This window comes from Sinohyriopsis cumingii, chromosome 1 (assembly GCF_028554795.1).
Source record: "Sinohyriopsis cumingii isolate HCF-2022 chromosome 1, ASM2855479v2, whole genome shotgun sequence".
Classification (NCBI taxonomy): Eukaryota; Metazoa; Mollusca; class Bivalvia; order Unionida; family Unionidae; genus Sinohyriopsis; species Sinohyriopsis cumingii.
In genome coordinates, this window is record NC_142961.1 from 88,856,007 (window position 1) to 88,868,618 (window position 12,612).

Below are 12,612 nucleotides of genomic sequence, written 5' to 3' on the forward strand. Positions count from 1 at the left end.
TGGACAATTCTAGCATGGAAAACGCTGGAGTATTTGGACTATTATTCTAGGCTATGTCCAGGTAGGATGGAAAACCCTGGACAATTCTAGCATGGAAAACGATGGAAAATTCTAGCATGGAAAACGCTGGAGTATTTGGACTAATATTCCAGCCTATGTCCAGGGTAGGCTGGAAAACCCTGGACAATTCTAGCATGGAAAACGCTGGAAAATTCTAGCATGGAAAACGCTGGAGTATTTGGACTAATATTCCAGCCTCTGTCCAGGGTAGGCTGGAAAACCCTGGACAATTCTTGCATGGAAAACGCTGGAAAATTCTAGCATGGAAAACGCTGGAGTATTTGGACTATATTCCAGGCTATGTCCAGGGTAGGCTGGAAAACCCTGGACAATTCTAGCATGGAAAATGATGGAAAACCCTGGACAATTCTAGCGTGGAAAATGCTGGAGCATTTGGACTAATATTCCAGTCTTTATCCAGGGTAGGCTGGAAAACCCTGGACAACACTAAAATTTAGCTGAAAATTGTTGAAATATTTTATGAAAACGAGATTTTTAACAGTGATGCAACTTTTATTTGATGATAATTTCAAGAAGAACATGAAATTACCCCAACCAACTCCTTGTATTGACTGTGATGTTTAGTAACTTTTAAACAAGGAAACAAAACTTATAAACTATACTTGTCACTGGTAGCTTAATAGGTTGTGCACTAGTATTCAGTAGACAACATGGCTCAAGTTGTCATAAATATCGCTACACTTCTACTGGTGTGTCATAAAATCCAGATTACTGGCTCCTTAACATCATCCGAGTTTCTAAAAATATGTTCTCTTACTCTAGTTATAGTTTGAATTTATTCTGAAGCAATCTTAACAACAAAATAACAGAAATTCACGTTAATTTCTATCTCAATTTTAATTAAAAAATTTAAAATATTTTTTTTACACGTGTTGTTTCATAGTTCATTCACCACATTTCTTATTTTTCTGTTGTCACCACTGGAGTCTGTGGAAGTGATGGTACTCTTGATGGTTTAACCAAATCGCAAAGCTTCTGTCTCACCATCACCTCCACAATGTTATACTTCTCCTTCATGATTTCTGAAATACAAATCATTGTATATTAATGAATAGAATCAAGCAAGATTTCAAATTTATTTCAATATATATATATATAGAGAGAGAGAAAGAGAGAGGAGTGAGAGAATGAGAGTCATGCCTGAAACATTTCATGCAATTACAGTACTTTTACAATACCTGAGGTTGGTAGTTGTAATGAGGCACTTGGCTTGATGACTAACTTGATAGGCTTAAAAAACTGTGGTTTCCATCACAAATTAAACTGGCTACCTAACTGCTCCTGTGGCCTAAGTCTAAGTGGTTAGAACACCTGCTACGGGTGTGAGAGGTCACAGGTTTGAACCCTTAACCGAGTCATACCAAAGACTTATTAAAAAAATGGTACTATTAGCTGCCTTGCCTGGTGCTCAGCATTAACCCTTTACCTCATGCAAGCGTCTTTTGACGCCTCTACTCCATTCACGTGGAAGCGCCTTTTGACGCCTGCTGTAAACATCAGCCATTTTAAGCTGATTTTCGTAGCGCCACCTTCGGGGAAAACCCCCATTTAGGTACTACATTCATTTCTGTGAATGACAATTACATCAGATCATGTGGTCACTGTTTATGCCCTGGTCGATATCTGCTATTTAAAGTAACTGGGTCATAATCTCCACTCTCCAAAATGGAGGTCGTGGATTTCATTCAGTACTTACGAAGTTTTCACGATTAGAATCATAACTACGAAAGATTCAATAACTTAGATAAAGGCTCTGATATTGATGCAGGCAGCAATTAGTTTTCATAAATTATCAAATTCAGATGACTTAGTGATGTAGATGCAGACGACAAATTGTAAATTTCAAGTATGAGAAATGGCAGTTACGATTGGTCACGTGGCCTCACTGACATGACGGTGAATGAGTCCTCTCAAGATTTTAAAGCACATAAAAATTCTTCAGTGAAAAATAATTACGCAGCTATAACAATCAGACTTTTAATCTTAAATTTTTCCACACATAATAGATGTGTACCAAAAATGTAAAATGGTTACAATTGCTGTTTAACATAAAATACACTACATTGCTTAACAGTTAACAGGCAGGCCTATGCGTATGGAGTCGAATAGGTAACATGTGCTCTATTTATAGCATGCTGCACTTTGTAATTATGCTCTATAAGGTAAACGGTTAAGAGGTTAGTATTAGGACTGGTCAACCTGGTGTCAAGATAATGTGAATGGGTGGGAGACATTATGCTACACGTCTGTGGCATGATATCCCAGTGCTAGACATCACTATAAATTGCCACACTGCAGACATCGTAGCGATGTGACTAAACATTTGTTAAAGCTACGTTAATAAACATCTGAATCACGCACACACAAACTGGCTACCATATACATGCAGTTGTGATTATACCATTTAAACTGAAAGTAGATTTACATTGTCCATTTGAATATTGCCTGTCTACAATATAATGTTTCAAGTAGTAGTTGTATATACGTTTAAATTTCATAATAATGTTCCAGCCTTAGTTCATAAAAAAAATTTGTTACAAGTTGGCATATATTTTGTCATAGGTTAACAAAGTTTAAAACGCATGGTTAATAATTTAAAATATACCATAAATTATTTGAATTCTGGACTGGTCTTGGAGAGGTGGCCTTGTGTGTGCTTATTATTGGCTCTTGCCCCAGTTAGTGTCTTGCCAATATATTCACCAGAGCTGTACAGCATTCTGAATATTTATCTAGCAGCTTTGTTAAAATCCAAAATTTGACATATTTCTGCCTCATGCTGGGTGTGAAAAAAAAATTTAATCCAAATTTTCACCATGATGATTCATATGCACTAAGTTTCTGATATATTTACTTATCTACATACACAACTCCAGGTTACAGCTAATGTTCTAGACATTTGAATTTGAAACAAATGTTGTATTACCTTTCGCTTGCTTAATTCAAAATTAAAAGATCGAAGAATTTCAATGAAGCTGTCGCCATCAAGTTGTTTACATAACTGTGCCTTGCCACCTTTTTTCTGAAATTAAAGGACACAAACTAAACAAGTATTTTTGGTGAGGAAAATTGATAATCATTTCCAACAGTTTACAACTGTACATTCTTATTAATTATACAGTAAGTTACTATTAAATATTACTGAAATGGCTGAATATAAATTGGATAGACAGAAACAAGCCATAATCTGAATTGAAGATTAATTGGAAAAGAGATCTACCGGTATATTTCCGAGTCACAGTCTAAAATTAATTAAAACAAATACAACTTATTGCTACAAATAGTACACTGTCAGGAAAATAATAACGAAAATGTAAAAAAATACAAATACCAGTCAGATCATTAATAATATCAAGGGTGAATAAAATTTAAAGTGAAATTTACAATTTGGAAATGTATATTCGCAAGGCCGGCACGTACCAACTTTTTTGAAAGACAGACACGAGATGACTGGTCATTGTGCATTAGGATAAGTCAAAAATGTTGCCAATTATGTAAACAAAGCTTAAAACATAACACATACCTTTCAATATCCTTACAAGTTTGACGTTTAATTTATCAGTCTTCAAACAGCATAAAAAAAAGAAATTGTTCCATAGGATATATTTCGTAATAGCTTTCCGTAAATTTACGTCACGCGAAGTCTTTCGCAGCTAAGGTACTTGGCGGCCGCGCAAACAATTTTGCTACAACTGGACTGAGTAATGACTTACCTGCTATTTTCGCAATAATACACTCATGGTATCCCTTGAATCCACGACAAACCGCCATCACTTTCTCTCCCGTGCGATATTCCTTCATTTCTTTTCGTGGCGAGTGTACATCAGCCATACAGATTATGCCTCCCTGAATGGGACGATCATTCATCCATATAACCAGTGATATTTCTGGTTCAGTGGTCATCTTAAAATCCTGGGATATTTTATATTTTACAATTTCAATGACACTCCAATCGAAAATTGCGCCCAAATTCTAGACTGGTTATCCAAAGCGTTTTACGGTGCCAAATTTGGAACCAAACTTTACAGAAACGGTTTTTTTTTTGTTTTTTTTTTTCTTTTTACAGAAAATTTGGTTCTAACGCATGAAATCGAAAATATGCCGGCTTTTTCAATGTAGTAATTGGTTAAAAAAAATAAGTACATAATTTTATATCCCATCATAGTCAGCTTCATCAGCCATCATCATACGGAACAACCTCGGCTATTTCTGCGTGACAAAAACGTGACTCCGATACGTGAAGGCGAATACTAGACAGAAAAATCAGACATTTTGTTCTCTTTTGATTTATGATTTATCTAAAGAGTTAATATCTATACATCGGATACCAACGCCGTGATTTGGATATGTTGGGGAATGATTGGTTTACAGTAAAGTGGTTTTAGAAGACAAAGTTTACGACCAAGAGGCAATATCGTGTCGAGGTGTGGAACACAAATGGAAAGACGATACAAATTGGACACCCAAATATTATAGGTGAGTATGAAATAAACGGAGTCTCGACTTTATCTCGTTTGTCCAAGTATAAACTGACTATATGATTAACCGCCCAACACTATATATGTATGACTGATAATTAAATTGTAAGCAAGTATTTCAATAAATGTGAAAAGATATACAAGGTCAAAAACAAGTTTCCTTTTGCACCAGTTTTAAAATTAGAGTAGGTATTTTTGTTTTTCAATATATATGTATATATAACTTTCAAAGCAACCTAATTTGTGGAATTTTATTTTAACAGCCATAACCTTGTAATTGTCAGTCTTGGAAATGTTAACTCCAGTGATACATGTAAGCCCAAACAGGGACTGCTCTGGTATTATGATAAAGTTGTGAATTTCTTGAGTATTTGTAGATCTAGTCCAAAAAGGTCTTTAGGTTACTGCTAAATTTTCAGACTGCTACATATATAAGTAAAATCATAACTTAAGTAACTTAAGTCCTGGAAAAAGAAATTTAGAAAAATTTCACATTAATCTTAGCAAGATTAAAATGTACACAAGTTTTACCATGAAGATGATTTTTGAACGATATGTTAATGTTTTAATCAGTCTGACTGTACAGTCTGTAAACGTTTTAATGCTGTTTGTGTATTACAGGTACTGGTGTTCAGGACAAAATATATAAGCAGTTTGAAGTTAATTCCACTAAGTCCATTCCTAAAAGCACCATGTACTGGAGGAAGAGAAAACAATGGTAATTCCAGGAGTGACAGAGAGTTTTTTTACATTTTAAATAATATCTGCAGCTGTCTCCCACAACAATGTTTATTTGTGTGAAGACAAGCATTATTCTTTATACATTTGTTTTTACCTAGTACATTCACAGCTTAACATGGCTCATATCTTAAACACAGTTTCATTACCATATCAATAATTTAAGGAATAAACAAATTTCACTATACAACACTAAGTGGAATTTTCAGAGTTCAACAAATTCTGAGTATATGGTGAAATCATTCAGTATTTACAGACAGAATATTCAATGTACGTGTTTGAACAGAACATTCACTCTGTATGGGTTATCCAACACACCATGCACAATATATGCACAATGTACACCATATTTAACCAAATCAGCCAATTACAGAAATTCCAGGAAATATCTGATCAGTATTGATTCTTGCAGAACAAGATATAATGATTTATTGTTATGCATTGTCATACTTCAGTTTTTTATTATTTAAAATGTTAAATATAATTTTTACTTTCATTTTTCTTATAATGCCCTAAAACGTTATGAAACTTGAGTTGTTTTTCTGAAAACATCACATACATTTATGAAGTGTATGTTGTATCACATGTGCTTTGTATGACTGAGTATATTATTGTGTATCAATTACTTGTCATTTACATGCATTCATTGTGTATCATGTTTGCATTACCCATGTTTAAATGATGCATGCATTAACATTGGATTTGTCAAACTAAACTACTGTAACAGTGTAATATTAACTGTACACATTCAATTCCCACAACAAAACAATAATGTTTGAATGTTAAGATTTTAATATGAATTATACATGTTCACTAAAATTTGTATTTCTCATTACAGTGTTGTTGATCTAGGTGAATCCAGTTCTGTTGGTCTTGGATATTATGAAATTGATGACAGTATGTAATACTAATCTTCAAATATAATGAGAATATCAACAGATGAACCAACTAGATATGGTGACAGTGACATGAGTTTTTCATCTGACTCAGAAGAAAGTTTAGAGTTTTAATCAAGTTCAGACAATGAACAGTATCATCAGGTGAATGAAGCAACTCAGTCTTACCCATCCCATGTCACAGATCCCCCACTTTATGTCATAGCCCCATAACAAGATATATATTGTAGTGAAATCACAAAGTCTGAACATGTTATTGTCCTTGGGGCTTTGCCAACAAGACATAATTTGTCAGATGCTAAATATGTGACTTTTTGGACTTCATTCAGTTGCATCTTCCTTCAGCAAACACAGGATTGACAATTGTCAAAGATTTGAAGGAAAAATGTGAATTCAGTAAGGAGTATCTCAAATACAATTTTTATTGTGAGATCTGCAAAAAATTGTACTCCGATAAAGAAGAAATGTGTGAAACGGGGGGCTGTACAGGTGTACATAACTAATAATTATGAGCAAACATCTCTTTGGAATGAAGTTGGCTCTGACAAGAAAGAAGACTTCCTTTCATCATAAAAAATAGGATAAAGTGTCTTCGAGAACCTATTATTGTTGTTGAAATTGGAAATGCCATTTATGGTACTGTTCTCCCCAATCATCATGAAAAGGACTAAAATGGCTCTCACCATTGCACAGCAGAATTTCATACTTATACACTGTAGTGTCAAGCTCAAGTGGTGAACAGATTTGGACATATTTATGATTTTATATGCACCAGATATTTTCTGGTCAGGATTTAACTAATTTTTCAGGATATCTTTTCATACATGTATAGTTTGTGTTACACCAACATTTTTGTATAGTGATGTTCTTTTGATAATGAACATATGTGGTACATACAATAAATGATGTACTACTTCAACACTTGTAATTTGTTTTTTTTAAAGCAGGGGTCAAGTGTGTGTGTGTGTGGTTTAGTTTGTTTATTTGACTTGTGTCCTCTATTTCTCAGTATATATTTATCATAGGTTTGAAATAATAGTTTAGTTTCAAGTTCAAAAATCTGTGTTACAGCGCAGTTTAGTCATGATTGCTCTTTCTTTAGGTAATTCAAAATAATTCTTTGTACCAATCTTGAAAATTGACTAAGTTCTTTTCCAGGGTTTTCCATGCTGAAATTTATCCCAAAAATTCTAAGTCCAAATTGTCCATCCTTTTCCAGGGTTTTCCATGCTGAAATTTATCCAAAAAATTCTAAGTCTAAACTGTCCATGCTTTTCCAGGGTTTTCCATGCTGAAAAAAATTCAGAGTCCAAAATGTCCATCATTTTCCAGGGTTTTCCATGCTGAAAAAAATCAAAGTCCAAAATGTCCATCGTTTTCCAGGGTTTTCCATGCTGAAAAATTTAAAAGTCCAAAATGTCCAGCATTTTCCAGGCATGTCCAGCATTTTCCATGCACAATGTCCAGGGTTTCCATGCTAAATTCTGCAGAATATTTCATTTTTCCATCGTTTTCCAGGGTTTTCCATGTTTTTCCATCGTATTCCATCCTTTTCCAGAGTATATGATGGAAAAAGTACAGCCGGGTAGATGAACACAAACAAATTATCAGGAAATATTTGACAAGAACATATATTTATATCACTTATCTGCATCAGTTTTACACATTCTTAAATTTCCAAAGAAAAACCAAATGCCCATATTGTATAGAACAAATTAATATAAAGTTCTTTTCTTCTGAATTACATGTAACAATATTGCACATGAAAATATTATCATAACAAGGAAAGCTTGAGTACCATCTGTTGTTTTATGTATTAATCAGTGAGGCCCCATTAACAGAATCAAGTTTTATCTTTTAATGAGTGTGGCCCCATAAAAGGAATTAAGTTTTATCTTTGAAACAGTAAATAAGGCAACATAAATTGAATCAATGTTAATCTTTTAATCAGGGAGGCCCATTAAATGAATCAAGTTCTATTTAAGAAATATTTCAAAGCACAAACAACTTTTCTTTTCATAGCTATCTGAACAAATTGAGTAGTTGATTACCTTTAAGGAAAAGAATTAATAGTAATTACTAAATAAAAACAATTATAAAAAAGTCAGTTAAAAACAAAATTTGGTTTTATTGGATGAATAATAAAATCAGATAATAAAATCATGCATTTTGATATGAAGACAAATTTTGGGTATTTCTTATTACTGGCAAATCATTTTTAACTACCTATGGATTGAGCATGGTTACAGACTTAGTTTGTCTGCTGAAATGTCCAAATATTTAAAACATTTATCTGATAAGCATATAAGCTTCAACTCTATTAAGACTGGAGCCATCTGACAGACTAGCCAAAGACCTCTTGAACAAATTTTGTCATGGCACCTTTCTCCCAGATTACATATAAAATGTTACCATTGAAAACATGCAAAAATGCATTTGAACAGTTTGTCTGTAATTGACAGACCAGCAAAAGAGCCTCAAGAAAGTGATAAATCATTTTCAAAATTGCTTTTGTCATTTTGAGTGTAACTGGACACCAAAAAATTAAGATATATTTAACTGAATTTTAAAGTTCCTGAATCAATTTGATTGTCAAAATTTAAATATGCTTGAAATTAAGTGGAACACAATTTATCAAGGAAAGGTTAATTGTATTTAATTAAAAGACCTGCATTGAATAGGAACCAGTATTGGTAGTAGGATCTCATCTTCTGGAGCTAAAGGAATATAACCCACACCATCACTATTCATTATACCCCTTTGGTATTTTTGTACCATAGGATGTTTCTAACATCTTAATTCATTGGATTCAAATATTGCAATTTCATCCAAGATAAACAATACGGTCTGTTTGACCAATGTGTCAGTAGTGGAAAATAGCCAGGGAATTCTGCAAGGCTACTGCCATAACAACATACAAAAAGTCTGAAAATTTAATGCTTTAAGGATTTTATTTTTTTGGCCAATTTTCTTTTATTCTATATACCTTTACAGACCTTTAATATATTTATCTTTTATCTTATTTTATTATATGCTCATTTTTTTCTCCGTTAACTTTACATTGTCAGACTTGTTCAGTATTTTATGATATTGCATACCTTCATATTCCATTCACGTGCATAAAGGAACTACTTTCTATTGTAAACAAACAATGGACGCAAATGCCAGCACCTTTGATTTGTAAACAAATCATGTACACTTGCATAGTAGGCGTTTTACATTGTGGTTGTTTAAATTTGTTTCTGAATGAAGTAAAGCAATTGTTTTGTGGACTGCCACATGCCAGTTGCTTTGGCACATTCTGCATTAACTTTTTGATACAATGTTTCAGATTTAGGCTAGTTATACAACAGATGCAAGAAAAGGGTCCTTACAAATAACATACTAGAGTCAAGACATAAACTGTCTTCTTTAGCTGGTGATAAGAATGGCAAAAAATACACTTACGGTTTTACATCCTGAGTTTCCTCAAAATGTACTTTCTTATTCTGCAAATGCAAATTACATGAGCCATGTCATAGGTTCTCAATCTTTATTATAGCCTCATTATATAGTCCCATTTGTTTGTACCTATTCATCATTATTGCCAAAACAAATTTTCATAAAGAAGAAAACCGTATTTACACAGAAATAGAAGAAAACAGTATCTGCACAAAAATAGCCTTTATCCCAAAGGTATTCCTCAACTTTTTCATTATATGTATAGCTTTACTTCATAAAAAACAAACACTACATTACTGACATAAATGGCCATTGATATCCATCAAACATCAATCATTTCCCTGCAATCCAAGAAAAATATATATCCAAAGGGACATCCCAAATGCATTACTGTATATACTTGCTTATAAGACAAGTCCAACTGCAAACTGCACAGACCCAGATCTGCCATTAGATAATGTGCTGGCAGATGCAGGTTTGTTAAGTTTGTTAGAAGTAATCAGTAGAGCAAACCACATAGACCCTGATCTGCAGTCACATTATGTTAGCAGATCAGGACCTGTGTTTGCATTTGGACATGACTTATAAATGAGTTTACATGGTATATCTAGTCTTATACCCAAGTATGGTACACTGACTCATAGGAGACATGAAGATCATCACAGATGGAATACAACATTGAACTGAAGGACTGAGTCACAACCATGATTATTTCTTAATATTTATAACTTCTTCATATTTATAACTTATCTGATCTGTTCACCTGACTTATAGAAACTTGCAGCTGAAAATGGACCTTAGAAACAAACTATCCAATTTAACTTGTGACCAAATCAATACATGATCTACTCCATAAGGAAACAATCCAAATAGTACTTTCATAATGCTTCCATTGTTACTAATCAAATAGCTCAGTTGTTGAGCAAGGGATGAACTTGTTATTGATGATTGAGATTGATTTCATAAATCAATTTCATCATCCTATTTCACTAGCATGAAGAAACCTTCAGGTTTGTTGGCAGTTGCTCTATGCACCAGTCCAGTATTAAAATTACTTTGTTTTGAGAAAGATGACAAAAACATTGCAACAAAATGTGACCTTCACCCTAAGTTCCAAAGGTTTAGTAAACATGTCGCTGAGTTTTGTTAGCTTAATAATGAATCATCCCAAGTATGAAGAAAATCTATCAAGGGTTACAGAAAATAAAAGCAAATCAAATGTTTTTACCAAAACAAAACTTTAACCCAAATTTTCTATTACAGTTATTTTCACCCTCAAGGTCAGAGGTCAATGAACAGGAAGCAGATTGAATAGTCTAGACTTTATAATGATTCATCCCAAAAATGTACAAATCCATTAAGGTGTTAAGGATATATAAACAAAGGAAGCACTTTAAACAAAAGGTTTATGCCAATTTTCCCTTACTGTGATCTTGACCCCAAGGTCAAAAGGGGCAAGCACATGTATCTCATGTCACAGAATGAATTAATGATTGATCAACAAAAAAAAAAAAAAAAAAATCCATCAAGGGAATAGGGAAAAATAAGGAAATGGAAAAGTTAACCAAAACCCTAATATCCTGGTTATGGCACTATTGCCAGTGGTGTGAAGTGACCATTATTTCTGGATTCCCATCAAGATGGGAATGTTGAAAATCAACCAAGAACAATTGCATGTATTTTGATGTCTTTTGTGTGCTACACTGTTTTTACAAAAGATTGCTTAAAGCAAAATTGTGGGCAAATCTGGCTTCAAATATGATTGCCATCTCATAAAACAAGAGTCCCTCAAAGGGACTGATGCTTTACTGGCCCAAAAGAATTTCCTGGAATTCAGGATAATGCTATTTCCTCCTTTTAACTCCCAAGTGTTGAAAGCATGTCTGAGAATGACTTTCTTTAGCAACAAGATTTTCAAATTAACTGCTGTGGTGAACATATTGGCTGTCAGGCTGGTACCATTTAGGACCAACAAAAGATCACCAAGATATCATAAAAAGTCTTCTGGAAGAATCATCATGTCAGTATGATTTGATATCAGCACCATCACCATTCAGGACCAATGACACAAAGCATAAGAAATCATTCAGTGAAAACCCCGTGTTGATATAAGCATCCATACAAGAGGAGCAGCAATACAAAATTTCAAAATGACTGCTGTGTTGGCCATACTGGATGTCTGAATGGTTTCTTTTTCATGTAAATCTGGCTAGGAATGAATGTATGTAAGGTTTCATGGCAATCATCCAAGCATTTCAGGAGTAGCAATAACAAACTTGTATTTATGGATGGACAGATGATGGACATCAAACACAAGACAACAGACCATCCCATCATCTCTTCCAGTCTATGACCAGTTGAGCTAACAAGTTAGATCCATGGTATGTTTTAGCCTAAAATGTTAACATAAGCAATTTTTGAGTGAAATAATGTAGCACACCAAAGTCACAAAATAGTCAGTGATTTGAACCAACTGACTTTAATTTGTCTGAGTGCTAGATATTTCAACTAATTGTTTCAATTCATTGAGATTTAAAGTCAATATAGAAATGTCCAAAGTGATCCAAATGACCATGATGTAGGATTGAAATACTGTAAATGTTTCTCCTTGTATTGTTTTCCAATCTCTGAGCAGCATAACACTGCAAGTATATAAAGCCATTCACACTGCACACTGATGGCAAATGAATCTTCATATTTATGCTGTAACATCTATCAAAGCCAAAGAGCACTGGCGATGGCCAAACAATTCCTCTCTGCGTATACATTTTCATAAATAGTGTAGACAAAGGCAAACAACAAATGAGATTCAAACACAATTTTGACAAAGTTGAAACACAAAATTCAAATAACTGCATGGAATTTCATGAAGTTAAAATTTTTCCATCTAATTTTTAATCAGGAAAGAAAAGACAGAAAGACAAGGCAACATGAAAACTTTTGTTTTGAAGCTTTTGCAATCTGTTTTGAACAAAAAA

The 12,612-nt window shown here is 33.6% G+C and overlaps 3 long non-coding RNA genes across 3 annotated transcripts in view; 1 reads left to right on the plus strand and 2 right to left on the minus strand.

The window, feature by feature from the left end:
* The window catches only part of LOC149807305 (uncharacterized), a 119,847-nt gene that overhangs the window by 71,585 nt on the left and 35,650 nt on the right, over window positions 1–12,612 (minus strand). The window lies entirely within an intron of this gene.
* LOC149807306 (uncharacterized) lies at window positions 900–4,543 on the minus strand. The gene is made up of 3 exons (XR_016422319.1): window positions 3,795–4,543; window positions 3,008–3,103; window positions 900–1,103 (listed from the first exon to the last, which is right to left on the minus strand). It is a non-coding gene; the product is annotated as an uncharacterized LOC149807306 (long non-coding RNA).
* On the plus strand, window positions 4,420–7,069 carry LOC149807307 (uncharacterized). Its single transcript, XR_016422320.1, has 3 exons — window positions 4,420–4,557; window positions 5,181–5,277; window positions 6,136–7,069. It is a non-coding gene; the product is annotated as an uncharacterized LOC149807307 (long non-coding RNA).